Consider the following 19425-nt stretch of genomic DNA (forward strand, 5'->3'; position numbering starts at 1 on the left):
AGTGTTTGGACATGGTCTTCTGTCCCCCTTGATGTCCAAGGCCAAAGCACCCAGAGGCTCTAGAAGTGGGAGCACTGACTGTAGCTTAGGATATGTGGTATTCCCTTTCTGCTCCCAACTTAGGATGGTAGTTTTGCTCTCTGCCTTCTTTTATGTGCCCAGAATATTCCATCATACAGGTCTCTAGTGTTCCTGGACAATGACTGAGCTCTGGGCTGCAACTAGGGCAGCAGCCTCCATATTATTCTTCCTGGTTCTACAGCTGCAGTCACTGCTAACCATCCTCCACAAACATGCAGCATGACTTTTCTGAAACCCCAAACCGCTCAAGTCATGCCCTCCTCACAATCAGGCTGTGGCTCCCTATTGCTTATAGGGCAACACAAAAAGTGATTCAGGATCTAGACTCTGTCTATGTAATAGTGTGCTCTCCTCCACACTCCCTGCACATTCTAGCAGTTGAATAAGTGGGGCTTCCCGTTACTCCTCCAGGAAGACTCGGAGACCCTTTCCCTCATGCTTTCATGCCAGCATGGTGCCTTTCACAGACCTTTGCAATAAGGAGGGGAGAAGGGAGCAGGTCAAGCTATCCTGAAATTATTTGTGTGTCTGTCTTCTCAGTCAAACTTAGAGTTCCTTGGGAGCAGAGAATGTTTTTTCCACTGTATCTCTAATACCTGGCACATGGCAGGAGCTCAGTAAACATCAGTTCCTTTTGAAGAACCAGGAATTCTAGAGAGGAGGTGAAATCTTCAAAATTATACACAGCATATGATGGACCTGGTTAGAAGTTGGATGTTACGATTCATGATCTTTGGACAACGTCTTCTAGCCATAAACAAAATATTAAGGAAGAGTATGAGGGGTGGAAAAGGTGGTCAAATGCACTCCCCCAACACACATACACATTCCCAAAACAAAAATAAAATTGCAGCTATCATGAAAAGGATAGGACTGTTAAAAGTGAATGATGACAGCTACATGGTTAGCTATGGATTCTTTTTTGGTTGCTTTGAATGTATGAAAATTATGTCAAAACAAATCCTCCCTGGCACTCTCAGTGGTTATTCCTCTCCAACAACCTCTGCCCATTCCTCTCCCTTTCCCCCACCCTCTCTACCCCAACCCCAGTCCACTTCTTTTATTTCCCACCATCACAGCATACATCACTTGGTTCAGAAGTCCAGGGAAAGGTTGAAGAGGAGACATTTCTGAATCCAGAATTAAGAGAAAAAGCCATGTTCTCATAGCGCATGATGTTTCAGGACCACAGTCAGTGACATGACATTCTACAGAGCTGGCTATTTCTTTTTTTTTTACATTAAAGTATAGTTGATTTACAATATTACATTCATTTCAGGTACACAACATAGTGATTCAATTTTTTATAGATTATACTCCATTTAAAGTTATTACAAAATAATGGTTATATTTCCTTGCTTTGTATAATATGTCATTATTGGTTATTTATTTTATACGTAGTAGTTTGTATTTCTCAATCCCACACCCCTATCTTGCCCGTCCCCCCTTTCCTCTTCCCACTGGTAACTGCTGTTTTGTCCTCTGTATCTGTGAGTCTGTTTCTCTTTTGTTATATACATACATTTGCTTTATTTATTAGATTTCACATATAAGTGATAACATGGAGTATTTGTCTCTCTGATTTATTTCACTAAGCATAATACCCTCTAGGTCTATCCACATTGTTGTAAGTGGCAGAATTTAATTCTTTTTATGGCTAAGTAATATTCCATTGTATGTATGTATATACTACGTCTTCTTTATCCATTCATTAGTTGGCAGACACTTAGGTTGCTTCCATATCTTGACTATTGTAAATAATGCTGCTGTGAACTTTGGAGTGCATGAATCTTTTCAAATTAGTGTTTTCCTTTTCTTTTTTTGGATATATACTCAGGAGTGGAGTTGCTGGATCATATGGCAGTTCTGTTTTTAATTTTTTGAGGAACCTCTGTACTGTCTTCTGCAGTGACTGCACCAATTCATATTCCCACTAGTAATGTACTAGGATTCCTGTTTCTCCATATCCTTGACAACATTTGTTAGTTGTAGTTTTTTTTGACGATAGCCATTTTGACAGCTGTGAGATGGTACATCACTGTGGTTTTGATTTGCATTTCCCTGATGATTAGCGATGCTGAACATCTTTGCCTGTGCCTATTGGCCATCTGTAAATCTCTGGAAAAATGACTGTTCAGGTCTTTTGCCCAATTTTTAATTTTTTTATTGAGCTGTTTATATATTTTGAATATTAATCCCTTATTGGTCGTATCACTTGCAAATATTTTCTGCCTTTCAGTACGTTGTCTTTTTGTTTTGTCGATGGTTTCCCCCCTTGCTGTGCAAAATCTTTTAAGTTTAATAGGTCCCATTTGTTTGTTGTTGCTTTTGTTTCTTTTGCCTTAGGAGACAGATCCAAAAAAAATACTGTTATGATTAATGTCAAAAAGTGTTCCACCTATGTTTTCTTCCAGGAGTTTTATGGTTTCTGGTTTTACATTTAGGTCTATAATCCATTTTGAGTTTATTTTTTTATATAGTGTGAGAAAATGTTCTAATTTTATTCTTTTACATATAGCTGTCCAGCTTTCCCAGCACCACTTATTGAAGAGACTGTCTTTTCTCTATTGTATATTGTTGCCTCTTTTGTTGTGGATTAGTTGATGATAGGTGCATGGGTTAATTTTGGCCTTTCTATTCTACTCCATTGATCTATGTGTCTGTTTTTATGCCAGTATCATGCTGTTTTGATTACTGTAGCTTTGTGTAGTCTGAAGTCAGAGAGCATGATGCCTCCAGCTTTATTCTTTTTTCTCAAGACTGCTTTGGCAATTCAGGGTCTTTTATAGTTCCATATAAATTTTAGGATTATTTGTTATGGTCCTGTGAAAAAATGCCATAGATATTTTGATAGGGATTATATTGAATCTATAAATTGCTTTGGATAATATGAAAATTTTAACAATATTAATTCTTCTGACTCAAGAACATGGGATATCCTTCCATTTCTTTGTATCATCTTCAGTTACCCTAATTACTGTTTTATAGTTTTCAGAGTATAGGTCTTTTACCTCCTTGATTAATTTTATTCCTAGGTATTTTATTCTTTTTGAAGCAATTTTAAATGAGACTGTTTTCTTGCTTTTTCTCTTTCTGATAGTTCATTATTAGTATATAGAACTAATTTCATTTTTAGGGATTCCTACGTATAGTATCAGGTCATCTGCAAATACTGACAGTTTTACTTCTTCTCTTCAGTTTGGATGCCTTTTATTTCTTTTTCTTGTGTGAGTACTATGTCTAGGACTTTCAATAACGTATTAAATAGAAGTGGCGAGAGTGCGCATTCTTCTCTTGTTTCTAGTTTTAGAGGAATGGCTTTCGGCTTTTCACCATTGAGTACGATGTTAGCTGTGGGCTTGTCATAAATGGCTTTTATTATGTTGAGATATGTTCCTTCTATATCAACTTTGGTGAGGGTTTTTATCATGAATGGAATTTAAATTTTGTTAAATGCTTTTTTCTGTGTCTATTGAGATGATCGTGTGATTTTTATCATTTTGTTAATGTGGTGTATCACATTGATTGCTTTGCTAATATTGAAACACCCTTGTTTCCCTGGAATAAATCCCACTTGATTGTGGTGTATGATCCTTTTTATGTATTGTTAAACTTGATTTGCTAGGATTTTGTTGAGGATTTTTGCATCTCTATTCGTCAGAGATACTGACTTATAATTTTCTTTTTTTGTAGTGTCTTTGGTTTTGGTATTAGGGTAATGGTAGCCTCATAGAATGAGAGTGTTCTATCCTCTTCAATTTTTTGGAATAGTTTAAGAAGGATAGTATTAGCTCTTCTTTGTATGTTTGGCAGAATTCTCCTGTGAAGCTGTCTAGCCTAAACTTTCATTTACTGGGTTTAAAATATTTTTTATTGTTTTTTAAACAACTTTATTATGGTATAATTTCTGTACAGGAAACTACACATATTTTAGGTGTACAATTTGATGAAATTTGATAGATGTATACACCTATGAAACCACCACCAAAATCGAAATACCTAGCATTTCCATCACTGGGGTTTTTTTAAATTACAGATTCATTTTCACTACTAGTGATGAGTCTGTTCAGATGGTTTATTTCTTGGTCTGTTTCTTTCTATTTCAGTCTTGGAAGATTTTGTTTCTAGAATTTTATCCATTTCTTCTAGGTTGTTCAATTTATTGGCATGTAACTGTCCAAAGTATTCTTTTATGATTTTTTGTATCTCTGTGAAATCAGTTGTTACTTCCCCTCTTTCATTTCTTATTTTGTTTATTTGATTTTTTGCTGAATGAGTCTGGCTAAAGGTTTTTCAATTTTGTCTTTTCAAAAAACCAACTCTTGGTTTCATTGATTTTTTTCTTTGTCTCTATTTTATATATTTCACCTCTTTGTTAGTCTCTCCTGCTGACTTTGGGCTTTGTTCTTCTTTTTCTAATTCCATTGCATGGTTGGTTAGGTTGTTTATTCAAGATTTTTCTTGTTTCTTGAGGTAGGTCTGTATTGCTATAAACTTCCCTCTTTCCACTAGAACTGCTTTTGCTGCATCCCATAGATTTTGGAAATTTCCTTCTAATGTAAACATTGCCTTACCAAGACTGCTTAGGGGAATACACAGGTGTGATGGGTAAACATGAAAGTGTGGGGGAGTTTGAGGCCTAGGACCTAAACTTTGCCTCCTTCCTATAAAATAGAGCGGGGGCATGTTTGACAGATGTTAATCTTGGCCACATACATTAATAGATTAATACATTCTTCACATCTATGAGTATTACTAAAAAAAAAATTTAGGATAGTGGTAAGCAGAAGAAATTATTGGATAAATTTGGAATTTAGGGTTTTTTTGGTTTTTTTGCCTTTAGATGCAAGATATTTTCTGTCAAGGGTGCTTTTCAAGTTTATGCTTTTCCAAACACATAATAATGAGAGACCACATATGAAAAGAAAGGTCAGAAACATACTACTGAAGAGGGAAGGAAGAAATCTAAATATTGTGACAGATGATAATAGAACAAAAGCTAAAAGTGCTTAGCTGGGCTGAAATCATGGGTCCACTGGGATCAGAAGCAAGCAGTGGCTGGAAATTTGGCTCCTGTGAATAAGAAATAAGAAGGCTTTAAGCAATTTAAGGTCCAGAGTTGGACTCCTGCTTGAAGCAGTGTCTGGGGTGGTTCTCCTGGGCTGATAAAAAGAGTCTGGGAAAAGAAGGGGATAGAGGAGTGGGTCATATGATCCAATGTTCTAACTAGCAATTTCTTCCATGTTGTTCTGCATCATCTAGTGTAGTTCTGACCATCACCTGGGACTTTGGCTTTTCGCCAGCTTCTGACTAGAGTGGTGGAAGGATGGGCCTTCTGCTGCTATAGGGATGGGCTCTTCCATATATCTAGTAAAGTCATGGGACAGGAGCACAAAATTCCATTCTAAAACCTGGCTCTGGGCTAGAAACCCAGAGAGCAAAGAAAACACAACCCTAAAAGTATTAGACTAGGAGGGTAGGCACAGAGGAAGTGAGAGGGGAAAAAAAATCCTCTTCCTCCTCAAAGTGAGCCTGCCAACTGATATTTCAAAATACATGAAGAAGTCTAAAGTGAAGAAAGATAACCCACCAACACAACAAATGAAGCATAATTTCATTTGAAATGAAATTAAGTTCATGGAACAGACTGAAGGAGTGAAATAAGTAACTATTAACTATAGGAAGGAAAACTATTTGGGATGAAATATGTAAAAACTGAACAGTCGTGAAATGGGGGGCAGTGTTTAATGCATGATTGAGGCATTCATAGGTTCTGCTCAAAATGAGGATAGAACTACTGGAAGTTTTATGGTTAAGCAAGTATGTTAAACATGTAGAGTAATTACTAATAAACTATAGAAAATAATGTCTAATTTCTGAATCAACAGAAAGAAAGAAAGGTTTATAGAAAACTTTATTAATCTAACAGAAGGCAAGAAATGAGAAAAAAATTAGAGGGAAAAGATGGTAAAAAGAAATTTCTATCCATATGACCACGCTATTGAATTATCAGGCAATTTTCCCCAAGCAGTGATATTTAACAACTGACTGGGTGGGAATGGAGAGCTGATTTGTATTGTTTACTGATTTTACTGATTTCCCTGGTGTAAATACTCCCACCATGGCCAATTTGAAGCTACCAATGTAACCTTAACCTCAGTTAGTTCACAAAGTTCTTGAAAATGTAACAGTAATACCTAGGGAGCTCATGCTTGCTGGCTTCAGCACACTGCTGTTTGTTTGGGATAGACAAGCTTTTCTCCATAGTCTTCATACTACATATAATTTTGGCAATAAAAAAACAGATTGTCTGCATTTTCCTTGTCTGAAACCACATGGAAATTTATTGGGAAGACAAGAGTTGGTGGCATTCTGTTATTAGAGTGTTTATCATATCGTTATGGAAGGCTAGTAATTTATGATCCTTGCTAGAAAAGCCAGATCAATACAGAGATAAATGTCCTCAGCACAATAGAATTTATATCATCCACATAATTGACCACTGTGTCATACATTCAGTCATTTATTTCATTATCTGATATAACGAGCCAGAAGTCTAGTATGTATGTGATTTATTAATACACATTAGTGTGAAATCCATGACCCATCTAACCTGTTACCTGCCCTTGGCAACATAGTCCACTGTTGTCTACCTCCAGTAATAGGATCCCACAAAGAGGATCAACAGCTTTTTTAATGCTAGATATCTTCTGTTGAGTTGGAACAGATCAGAGGAATGCCAGAGCTAACATTACTCCCTCTCTTCTGTTCACTTCTCCCTTCTCCCCGGTCGTGGGTTCCTACTCCCTTTTTTCTTTTTCTTTCTTTTTTTTTTTTTTTTCAGAGCACAAGTAGCTTGTTGTAGAGCAGGGTGGGTGGGCAGATGGTCCTGAAAGAGCCTTTATATCACTGATTTGCTGCTATGAGTATATTTAGTGACACAGTCATTCCACATCACCTATCTATGAATGCCACAGAGTTATAGTGGCTTGAAGCTCAGGACACACCACGGTACCAGAGCAGGGAAGTGGCATGTTCCCTGGAGAGAAAGAGAGAGAGAAAGAGAGAGAGAGAGAGAGAATAGGGAAAATGAAAAAGGAAAACAGAAAGCTAATGATTTACAAACCTATGCATAGAGTTAGTTCACTAACAGTGGGAGTAGGAGATATCTGCTCCCCCCACCCCTGCCCCACTTTCTTTCTCACCCCTGCCCCACCCCCAACATTTGTTCCCTGCAGCATCTGTGCATCTGTGCTTTGCTTTGAAAGGGTTAATCAGAGGGCCTATTATTCATCAAATTAAAGACTTGGCTGCCTGAGAGTGCCTTTCAGAAAGGATTAGGGTCTCTGATGAGGCTTTGATGTAATAGATGGAGCTGTTCTGCTCCTTCATGTTAATGGAAGGGCGTTAAGGACTCCCCAGGCTCTCTTTGACAGTCTTTACTCATTCCCTTGCCTAAAAAAGGAAAATATTTTATCTTGCGAAAATTTAGTGATTGAACAAGGCACTGTATTGACGTCCCTGGTGGTGGGGGAGGGGTGAAATGTTCACTTCTTGGTCTAAAGGCACAGAAGTGCAGCACTAACTGGCTTCCCTTGGTGGCTACTTCCTCAGGGAAAACTCTTTCTCTCAAGAGCAGCGGAAGCAATCATTTTGGCCTTGTGCTTCATCGCCTTTGGAAGTTTTTTGTCAAAGTTGGGCAGAGAGGTGGCAGGAGACAGGCATGGTGCTAGTTTGTGTCCTCAGGAGCATAAACCAAGGTAGTCAGTAGCTGTGCAAAACCCTGGTTTGCATAAGATATTTACAACTACTTATTATCCGACAATATTTTCTCCAGATTGTTCAGTACTGGTTTGGTTGTTAATGAAAACCTGGCTTAGTCAATTTTCCCCAATTTGATTTCATACCATCAATAATATTTATATAATTGGCAATTGAGAAATGTTTAGTCAATTTAAATCTTTACCAGAAGAACACATGTTAAAGGAAGGGCACTAAATATGGGCAGACATAATGCCAGCAAGACTGTTGAACTAGGCCATTATCTTTCCTCTTATTTCTAATCTCCTCCCACCTCCACCTTCACTGTGTACTATGGTCTGAAATTTCAGTAGGAACCATTACTGTCATCATTTAAGAGGAAAATTTGACTGTCCTGTTGTTTCCATGCCCACTTGTGTGTGGTGCTCCAGTCCTCTTCCCACCCTCTCCCAACCTCCCCTCCCCTTTTTTGAGTGGCTTTTGATTCATAGGCTAAACTTTTTCAGCAATCTTCTTTCCATTCTTTGTAGTGAACAGCACATGGTATCTGGGCACCCCACCTTTCTTCTCCTTGATGGATGCCAGCATCTGGGCACTGTGCTCAGCGTGTTAGGAATTAAGAGACTTTACTGTATAAAAATTCACCATGTTGCTGGTAGATACAGCCCTGGATTAAGATCAGAGAGCTCTGTGCCTCCTTGAATTAGCTACCCAGGGAGAATTTTTTTATGAGATGGTTCTTTGATAGAAGATACCAGTTGAGGTTGAAGAGTTTTTATAAGAAACAATCCTATGAAATGCATGCCTGTGTTTACTGGAGGGAAATAATGTTCATTACATTATATAGACATTTCTGTGAAAACTCAGGAAAGCTATATATCTCAAGTCTCCTTACCAATCAACATCATCATCATCATTCTTCAAGTGGCTGGTATGTTTTTATATAATGGATTTTAAGAAATATAGAACAGACGATATCTTCCCTTTTACACTGGCTGCTTGAAAACCTAGAGCCAAATTTGTGACCACTTCTAACAAAGTAGTTTATTTGGAATTCTAATTCCTATTTTTGTTTCCTAATTTCCTCTTTGTTTCATTTTTCTCTTCTGATTTTAATTGATTTTATCTTGCCTGTTATCCATAGCTTTATTTATTTAAGCACATGTTGTAGTAAGATGCCTTAAATTATTTCTAGAACAAGATGAAGTATTGAAAATCAATTGCATCTGATGATGTGAATTTAAAATAATGCAGCCACTTTGGAAAACAGTCTTGTAGTTCCTCAAAAGGGTAAACATAAAGTTATCATATGATCCAGGAATTCCACTCCTAGGATATATACCCAGGAGAAATGAAAACATATATGCACATAAAAACTTGCTCATAGCGGCATTATTCATAATAGCTTTAAAGTGGAAACAACCCAAATGTCCATCAGTTGATGAATAGATAAACAAAATGTGGTATATCTATACAATGGATCATTATATAGCAATTATTTAGAATGAAGTATTGATATATGCTACAACATGGATGAACTTTGAAAATATTATGCAAAGTGAATGAAACCAGTCACAAAAGACCACACATATTTTATGAAATCCATAGAAACAGAAAGTAGATTTGTAGTTGCCTGGGACTGAGGAAGTTTAAGGGAAATTGGGAGTGACTGCTAATGGATACAGAGTTTCTTTTGGAGATGATGGAAATGTTCTAAAAATTGATTATGATAATGGCTGTGTAACTGTATAAATATGCTAAAACTCTTTGAATTATAACTTTAAATGAGTGAATTGTATGTATGGTATGTGAATTATACCCCATTAAAGCTATTATGAATCTTATTTGCAGCAATCTATCAGCTATAAATTTTATGGAGTAGTTTTTGCTGATATTCTTACACTTTAAATTTTTACTTTGTGCCAGATATGTACACTGTAGTTAAACCCACTTATTTTCATTGGAATCTGCAGACTTGTTTGGGATTATGAGTCTCTGGGAGTAGGGATGGTCTTCTCCATGGGATGCAAATTCTCTCTGTATTATTTAGTTCAGTTGATCCACTAGGCAAAGCCTATGGTTGTTCAGAGCAAGTTCCAAGCCTGTGGACATAAAGGCTGTTGTTCTACTTCTCCTCCTCCTTGTCTTTGCCTACCCTGTCTCCTCTCCCTTGTCATCTTATTCTACCTGGTAGTGAAAATAAGTGAACAAAAGTGGTCAAAGAAGTAAGAGAATAACCAAAAGATGTAGCATCACTGCAGGCAAGGAAAGAGAATGTTTTAAGATGGAGCAGGTTAGCGGTGGCCATCAGTGAACATAGAGTTTGGACAGAATGAAAAGAGACCATGGAATTGGTAACTTAAAAACCTTTCATTTCCATTGAGAGAGATTATAGTTGGGTAGTGAAGGTAAAAAATAGATTGTTATGTTCACAAAGATTTAGCTACAGCTTCATCTTAGATTTAACTTGACCTAAGAGTCCACTGGCATCTGTTTTTCTTTCTACACTCTCGACTTGTCTTCAGCTTTTACAGCTGTAACCATCATTTTTCCCTTCCCATTTCCTCAGTTCAGACTATATGTTTCCTAAGTGGATCTCTACCCTCCCCTTTTCTCTCCCTCTAATTTAGTCTCCAGTATGGTGCCAGTTTGTTTTCTAAAGTAATGATCTAATTGTGTTATCTCCCTGCTCACAAAGGCCAGTTCACTGTGGCTAAGAAAGAAAATCCAAACTCACTGGCATGGCCTTCTAGGTTCTGAATAAGATGTTCCTGGTCAAATTCTCACCCTATCTCTATTACAGCTGAATTGTTCTGTTCTACTCCGTTCCCCTTATGAGCCAAGCATTTTACCAGTGGACCTCCATTCCTCCTGTACTCTCCATCTGGAATTCTCCCTTGCACTTCCTGTCAATATCCCTTTTATCCTTTAAGACCCAAGTTTTATCTGTCAAGTGAAACACTTGTTCTCCTAGCTAGAATTGTTTACTTCATCTGAGCTACTCTAGTGCTTACATTTTTTAGTCTTTAATAATTGTTATTTATGTCTATATCTATTCTACTACTTCTTTCTAAGTTCTGTGAAAGCTAATGTCTCACTCCAGACATCTTTTCTTCCAAGCACTTGATGTGATGCCATTCACAGTAAATACCTAGTAAGTATTTGAATGAATCAATGAATTCAGTCCCACCTGGATCTTTAAATATTTCAGTTGTGGAAAGTTGATATTACCCCAGAAGATAAAATTTTTATGGAGGAAATATCTTTTGTTTGTTCTGCATTCTCCTAGCCCCAACCTCAGTCCTCAGCATGTAATGGTCATGTACTGTGGAACTGTCTGTTCATTTCTCATAGGGAATGGCTGGGTACTGTCCATTGCTTCCTCTTGTAGGGAAAAAAATGCATGCAAATGAGAATTATGGATTTAATTCCAGACAGCGTGGCAAGTAGGATCAAGGGAAGGATTAAAATTCATGTATTCCCTGGCACTTAAACCTGAACTAAGAAGCAGACCATAACTGTTTTTCAAAATGGAAATTGATTTTTGAATCAAAGATATTAGCCAGACAGTCAAAAACAGGAGTACCCAAATGCTTGAACTTGAAAAAGCTGAAGTTCTTTACTTTTGCTAAATTGTTAGACCCTAAAAGTCCTCATTCTCACAGAACTTGAAAGTTCTGATCAGGACATCTATCAGATAGTGATTTTTGCCCTGAGTGGTGGGAAGAAGTAGCTAATTAAGAGGAAAAGTAGCTAATTAATGGACACGGTATTATTCAACTCTGACTCAAGAAGCCATTGCACGTTAACATTTCTTTTTATAGTACTCATCCTGCTTGGAATTGGGTATGCCATGTCTGTCTTCCTCCAGTGGGCTGACTGACTGTATCCCTACCACCTAGTGCAGTGGCTGGTCCACATAGCTGGTATTTATTGAATGCTTGTTGTATACCAGGCACTGTATATGGATTATCTCATTTACTCCCCACAATGACATTATTACCATTTTACGGATGAAGAAAGTATGGCCCAGAGAATTTAATTAACTTGCATATTATCATCACATACCTATAAGAAGTAGAATTAGGTTTGACCCTAACCCCTAACTTTAAACCTTTATATATTACTGCCCCAATGATAGGGACCAAACATTTTTTAAAATGGGTGGGTACATGTGTCATGCTTAGGAGGATAATAGGTTTGGTGATTAAGTATACTGTTATTTAAATAAATCAAGCCTATTTAAAATATCTAGGTTAGTAATTTAAATATAATCATATATAGTATATATTATATGAATCTCTATTATATTAATTAATAATTAACATAAAGACTAATAACTTTAAAAAATGGACTTGCCAACATCTAGGTTATTTTGCACTGACTCACCCATATTTTACATAACCCCTTCCTTCTGGGTTCAGCCATCCCTCCCCTCTGCTCCTCATCTTCCTGGGCAGCTTCAAGCAGATATTTCCTTAATTTCGACCTGAAGCAAAGACCTCTAATGGAAGCCAAAGCCTACATCTGGTTTCCTGGCTGGGTCTAGGGCTGACCCTCAGCCCTCACAGAAGCCCAAGAGGCAGCAGCAGCCAATACCCAGATCCTTGGGAAGCGGCAGCGTTGCAGTCTGAGAGATGGAGCTATCACAAGATTCCCATCTCCCAGGGAACACACCTTCCCCAGCCCTTTGAACCAGAGGGTGGGGTTTGAACACAGATTAACAGTCCAGTGAGCAGGTGCTGGGACCGGGCAATGGAGTGATGGTTCGTTTTTTTTCTGGGCACCCTGACTGAACCACATGGCTGGACTTGCCTGGAGGCATATCTGTTTAATTGAGAAGTACTTTTTCCAACCAAGGAAGAAGGAAACAAAGAAAATAAATAGGAGTGAGAGATGGTGACCTGCAACCACCAGTTACAGTCCTTAAGACAGCCTTAGTCCTAAAACATGAACATCAGGCTACAGCACATCCATTGGAGGGCCTGCTCACCCCAAGTCCTTGCAACTGCTGTATGACACTTGGAAACACAGCTGAACCAGAAGAAGGAAGTGGCAGTAACAACAATAGTAAAATGGCACCTCCACCACCTGCTCTCCTTTGGCTTCTGCTTGGACAGCTATTGTGTCCTCTGAGCCCCGTCTTGACTTGTTCCTTCTTTTGGGCCTGGTTCCTCTTGGCCCTTCTTCTCTCCTCACTTTGCCTCCTTGCCTGGCATTTTTACTCCTTCCTCCTCCTCCTGGACTGATTCTGTCCTCTGTCCCTGATCCAGTGAACTCATTTTAACTTAGCCCCTCCCCGCCATGGCCCCCAGCTTGTCCCCTAGACAAGCAGTACTTGAGGATCTACAATTTCTGTTACCAGATCACCTTCCTTAGGAACACAATGAGTTAGTCTGGGCATTTATTATGTTGAGATATGTTCCCACTATACCCACTTTGGTAAGAGTTTTTACCTTGAATGGATGTTGAATTTTATCAAATGCTTTTTCTGCATCTATTGAGATGATCGTGTGGTTTTTGTCCTTTCTTTTGTTTATGTGGTGTATCATACTGATTGATTTGTGTATGTTGAGCCATCCTTGTGACCCTGGGATGAATCCCACTTGATAGTGTATAGTGTTTTTTAATGTGTTGTGGTATTCAGTTTGCTAACATTTTGTTGAGAATTTTTGCATCTATATTCATTAAAGATATTGGCCTATAATTTTTGGTTTTGGTATTGTCTTGATTTTGGTATCAGGGTAATAATGGCCTCATAGAATGAGTTTGGGAGTGTTGGGTTTTTCTAATTGTTTACTATTGATCACAGAACAGAGACAGAGGGGTAAAGTGAAGAGGTCATTGTGTTCACAGGTGTCACACAGGCTACATCCCTGGTCATATGGGTTTTACACGGTGGCTCTCTGCCCTGGAAGGGCCCTCCAGTCCTGGACCCTCTTTTTGCACTGGGACTCTCACCAGCTACCGTAGCGCACATTCCTTAACTCTGGAGGGAGATTCTGTCCTTTCTGCTCTTAGTTTTTAATCTTTTGGTTTCAAATGGCCCTACACTTTTTCTCTGGCTGCTTTCTTCACCTTCTTTGAGTCTTCTCTGGGTGAGAAAAGTTGGCTCTTCTCTGTCTCCAGCCTCATGCTTCAGGACATGCCATATTCTTCCATTTCCATTTTCTTCCTGTGTTCTCTTGAGCTCACTCTGGACCTTCGGTGCTGATGGCTTTGTCTATAGGTGGGGCTGACTTACTGTTCTTTCTAACACTGTGTCTGCCTTCTCCTCACCTAGTTATTTCAGGTGAGATCGCAGCTGCCCTGTTGTCGTGCAGCCCCGCAGTCTCTCTCCTGCTTCGCCACACAGAATTTGCTCTCACTTACCTACTCCATGAAAAAGACTGAGCTTCCTGTTCTGAAACTCTCCATCCTACCTTCTGAGGCCTTTTTTCCTTTCATCGAATACTGACTGTCTTTCTCTGATTGATAACTGTAGTAGGTCTGCCTGGTCCTCACCTCTGTTTCAGGTGAGGACCTTGCTTCCCCATCCGATGTGTGAAGTTAGTATGCAATTTCAGTTCTTCCCAGTGAGACTTTAAAACACCACCATGTGCCATATTTGTAAATTTCATGAAAACCGAGATGTCATTAAGTATTCCACCAAATGGGGAGGTGAGGTTTTGCTAAAATAACACACAATGTCAGGTTTCTCAGCCTGTCTTCTCTTGAGGCATTAGTCATCTTGGGAAAATGCCTGCCTTTGTCAAAGTCCTGTCTTCCAAAATGGAAATTTCCTTCCAAGACAGAGCACCATGGGCTCCGATATTTAACCTATAATTAGTGTACCCTCTGGAGGATTTCTCCTCTTGATGCAGCGGCCTCTTTGTCACTCAGACTTCTGTCCAACAGTGATAGGAACTGCAGATGCAGCGAGTGCATCACGGGGCAGAGAAATGTTTGCTCAGATCAGAAACATTTAGATATTCAGTACCAATAGAAACACTTAACAACCTAAGTAGCAAACCTGCAAGAAAACAGCAGAGAGTACAAAAGATAGCATATTAAAAAAGAAGTGAGAAGAGACATAAATCTTGAGTTTTAATCTAGTTTTGCCCCAATGTGTAAAATAAAATTGCTTTCTCACCTGCATTTCTCACTAAGTTCATGAGTATTTTTAGTTTTTGACTTTTCAGCTGCTCTTTATCAAGGGTAGTTTATTCATCAGTAAACATGCCTGTTCGTGACTCTTGATAAATAGCTCCCCCTTGCCCGGCATCTGATTCTTTGGTTATGAAATGGCAGTTTACTAGGCAGCTGTGTCTCAACAGCATTATCATTTGGAAGCAGAATAAATACAGGCACTGCCAGCTCCAGAGTCCAACACAGAAGCCCCACCTTGTTTCTCATTAAGAAATGCCTCCTGCTTGCCTCTTTCTGGCAGAAGCCAGGCTCAGAGATCACAGCAAATGTCTGCAACAACCTATGTTTAATGTGGTGACACTAATGAATTCTGAGAATTAATCTTCAATCAAGAATGCATGATGGAAGATACTAGAATTCCAGATTACATAATGGATTAATTTCCTTCAAGGCTGAAATTTGCTTCCTTTTTCTTCTAGTGGACTTTTCTGTCATATTCAAACCTTCATGGACTTGTAAACCCAGGGTAAATCCAGGTAATACATCTCATGGTAGTTTTAATTTTTTTATTCATTCATTTTTTATCTTAGCACAGGGATAACCACATCTAAACCCAGATTTTAAAAAGTGATTTTAAAAAATCTGGGACTGAAGGAAAGAATTATTTATGATTTTAGAAAAAAAGTTCTTTTCCATCAACCCAGACCTTGTTCAATTTCTTTTTTTGAAAGTAAAAGACTCTGGGAAGAACTGAACTTGGGGAATGCATTTCCCCAGTTTGAGACGCTGTATTCAGCAGAAACAGCAGCCTACAAGTGTCTCAGACATGCTGGTGACAATTAGGGGCTCTGAGTGTCTCCCCTCAGTCGCTGAGATGAGGGCTCAGCTGCCCATTCCAAAAGTCTAGTACTAATGTCTCACAGCAGAGCTTCCAAGAATTTCATTTTCAGGGCCCTGGTTCCATTGATACGAAAAAGGATCTGTGGCCAAGTAAGTTTAGAAACAAGGACTTACACAAAATTAAGCTGTTTTCTTTATCTTCTTACTTCTGATAACATTTAATATGTTCACATGCATTGTGAAACTCCACTTACTTGGTTTAGAGAATCACCAATGTTTCCCAAACTTTTTTGACCAGAAGACTAGTTATATTTTTCAATGGAATGTCTTGTGTGTCTAGTGTCTCACCAACTTACCTCACCCTGGTCAGCCCTCATTTCCCATATGGAGGTCAACGTTTTAAACATTCTCTTGTAAAAACTGCTCAACCCCTGGCTGGGAGAAAATATCCTGCATCTGGAACTTGCAGTTCCTTGTTTTGTAAGCAATCATGAAATGAATAAGCATATCATAACTTCTTTAGTTTTCCATGTTTGTTCTCCAAATCAAGTTAGAGGATTTAATCATACTTTTTAAAAGGACACGGAAGCTGTCAGGAGTTCTTATGAATCCCTGCAGTCCATTCTATCTTAATCCACCAAATCCCTGCCTGCAAGGAGAATAAGACAGAAATGACAAGCTGACAAACATAACAGTATTAGTTTGGGGCACAAAACTTCAGCATCTTAAGCAATAAAGTATATGCCCTAGGTAAAGTTGGTAAAAGGATGAAAGCAAAGAATTGTTCTGAGGCATTCAAAGCAGACAGCTTAAGAGGTAAAGGTCAACTTTCTGGTGGCCTCCTGAGTTCCTGGCTACACCGCTTGCCTAGTCTGGCTTCTTGTCTTGCTGATCCAGTTTCCCAGCCTTGAAATGCCTTCTACTACATCTTCTCCACCAATTGAGTTCAATTTAGTTCCAGAACTTTCCCCTTAAATCTAACTCAGTTCTCACCTTCTCCACTAAGTCTTCCCTGACTGGAACTCCTCCTGCCCCAACACAACCTAGTATTGTTCTGCACCGTGTATCTGTGCCATTTTTAACCACATGTTGGAGGAGTTCTCTCATGGGAGTCAGGGAATTGACCTCATCACTGTCGGGACTTGACCTCAACTTCCTCATCTCGTAAAAGAAGGGTTAAAATAAAAAATCTTGGTCCCTTAGCTCTGAAACTATACTTTTGTGTGACTATTTCTTATTCTAAATATATAAGCAAACACTGGCTTCCATTTTTCCCTATGTTTCTTTTGTCTTCCCATCTTTACAATTAGATTGTAGTTCTTTGTGGAAAAGGGTCATGATTTTTTATGAGTTGATTTATTTTGACTAATAGCAGTTGTGTAATAAATGTTTGCTAAACAAATGAAATGCTGTGATTCCGATACCTGGTATCTAGTAATGCATGACTTTCAGCCATATCTGTTCCTAAGACAGAACTTTCCCCTATTTATTGGTAAAATAATAATTCCATTTCATTCTGATTCTTTGCTCCCCATGAGAAAAAAGTATGCAAGAATGTTTTAGAATGAGGCTATACCCTCAAGGTCTTCATGTCCTTCTCCTAAAAATCCTCCAGTGCAGTTGGATATGTCACAACTCTGCTTAGCATTCTTCCCACATACATTCAGTTTCAGTTTTGCCGATCCAATGGTATTGCATTCAACCCACTTAGGTCTTACTAAGAGAACTAACAAATCCTCTAGATCATTGCTTCTGAGAGTAGAATGCCTACCATCTTTATTTTTTGGATCTCCAAGAGACAACAGATGTACTTGTTTCTTCCTTGTCTGATTATCTCACTTCATTATTTAGTGCTCATTTCTCTTGCTCCCTCTGTGATCTAGAGAGAGATATACCAAATGATCTTGCAACCTTGTTTGCAACTTTGCTCCCCCACTGGATGCTAAAATTATGAAACAATATGTAGCACCTTTCATTGCATCTCCAGAATCCAGCGGAGACCTATTATCATAAGGCTGGAATATGGGTTTCCTGGCCTCTCTCAAATCTTATCCAAGGAGCTTTAATTACCTGGTACATTGTTCCAAGGCACCTATCCTGAGGGAGCAGGTAGACTCAGCGCCTGCTCATTTTCCCATTCACATGCTATGAATTTTCTATTAATTGTTATGCCTCCTCTTTCAGCCCCCTTGAGTTTACTCATTTAAAGTATTGGCACTGGTCAGCAGGCAGTTGAGTGTTGTCCAATAAGAAAAAAAAACGGGGGGGAACCTATTAAGAAATTGCTCTCCCCATGTTTGGGGATATACTTGGGTACAGAAGGTGTGTCTGTTTGGTGATGAGGGCCAGATGTAAGGTGACCTGCCCCACATTGCTCGGCAAGCTGAGCTGTAGGTTCCAGATGTTCTTGGTCCCCTGTCCTACCCATGCCCTCTGAGGGTTGGGGGTGGGTTCGAAGCCACCATGTCTATCTTCAGTAGGAACTCTCAGAGAACACAGTTTTTATGGGGGTAGTTTTCATACACCATCCCTCCAGCCAGGAGGATGAGGTCATAGACCTGTATTACTGTCCATATAAACTACCAAGTGGTTCCCTTTTCTCCAGGTGCTTAGGGAAATGTTAGCATATTTATTTTCCTTTGGTAGTCACATATGCATGTACAGATGAATATACATGGAATCCAGGGAAGATTGCTATGTAGAAACATGAACATAGATTTTTTAAGCATGTGCACTGATTTTTTATTTTGAGTAGGAAAAATGCTAGATTATACAAAAGGCCCCTGGACCTATAAAAGTCAAATGATTGGTTTCTTCCCATGGCAAGGTAGAGGCGGTATTTATAGACGTGCAGGCAGCAGAATGGAGATAATCTAGGTTCTTTTGGCTTTTCTAGCTGAAAACTCCAGTTCCAGTAGATGGGAAGTCCCTGAAATCAATTCTAAAACGGGATGACTGGAGAATTATCAAATATCTTGCAGGACTAAAAGTCGAGGGATGCAAAAGTGGCTTGAAGTATAGACCACAAAGGTTAAGGCCTTTTTGTAAATCTAACAGTTGAGGATTGTTTTAGGAACTCTGCTTAAATGTTTTGAAAGGATGTTCAAGGTGAGGCTGAACATTTTACCATTTGTCAGTGCATTTCATTACTTTAAGTACGTTGTGTTTTAGATGTTGCTGGCATGTCACTACTGGGAAAACTGGAAACGTTTATTTCATGGAGTGGGCAGAATGGCATCTAGTATTTATCCTAAGCCTCCAATGTGAGCTAAAGGCTGATAGCTTAAAAGGGCAGATGTTGAAATTTCTGCCTCCTGTCAAGGGCAGCTACTTAGAATGGAAATGCAGTGGTGATTGAAAGGGTATTCATCAGATTCAGTTCCACTAGAAATTTCCTCCTGTCAGAATCATCTTTAAAACATACAGCATACAGCAAAATGTACTAAGTCAATTGTTTACTTTAAAAAAGGCATTGAATCTGAAACAGAAAGTGGTTACACTGGTGCAGTTTTAATCAATTAACTGCAGAGGAGTTTAAATGCAACCCAATTTTTCCCGTTTTGAATGGAGTTTTTGTTCCTTGTTTGAATAATTCCCTTCCAGTTCATCTGAATT

At 38.8% G+C, this 19425-nt stretch overlaps 1 protein-coding gene across 1 annotated transcript in view; it reads left to right on the plus strand.

Moving 5' to 3' along the window:
• MYO3B (myosin IIIB) overlaps window positions 1-19425 on the plus strand; it is a 313633-nt gene that overhangs the window by 80752 nt on the left and 213456 nt on the right. The gene's annotated exons all lie outside the window — the stretch shown is intronic.

Source organism: Camelus ferus, chromosome 5 (assembly GCF_009834535.1).
Source record: "Camelus ferus isolate YT-003-E chromosome 5, BCGSAC_Cfer_1.0, whole genome shotgun sequence".
NCBI lineage: Eukaryota > Metazoa > Chordata > Mammalia > Artiodactyla > Camelidae > Camelus > Camelus ferus.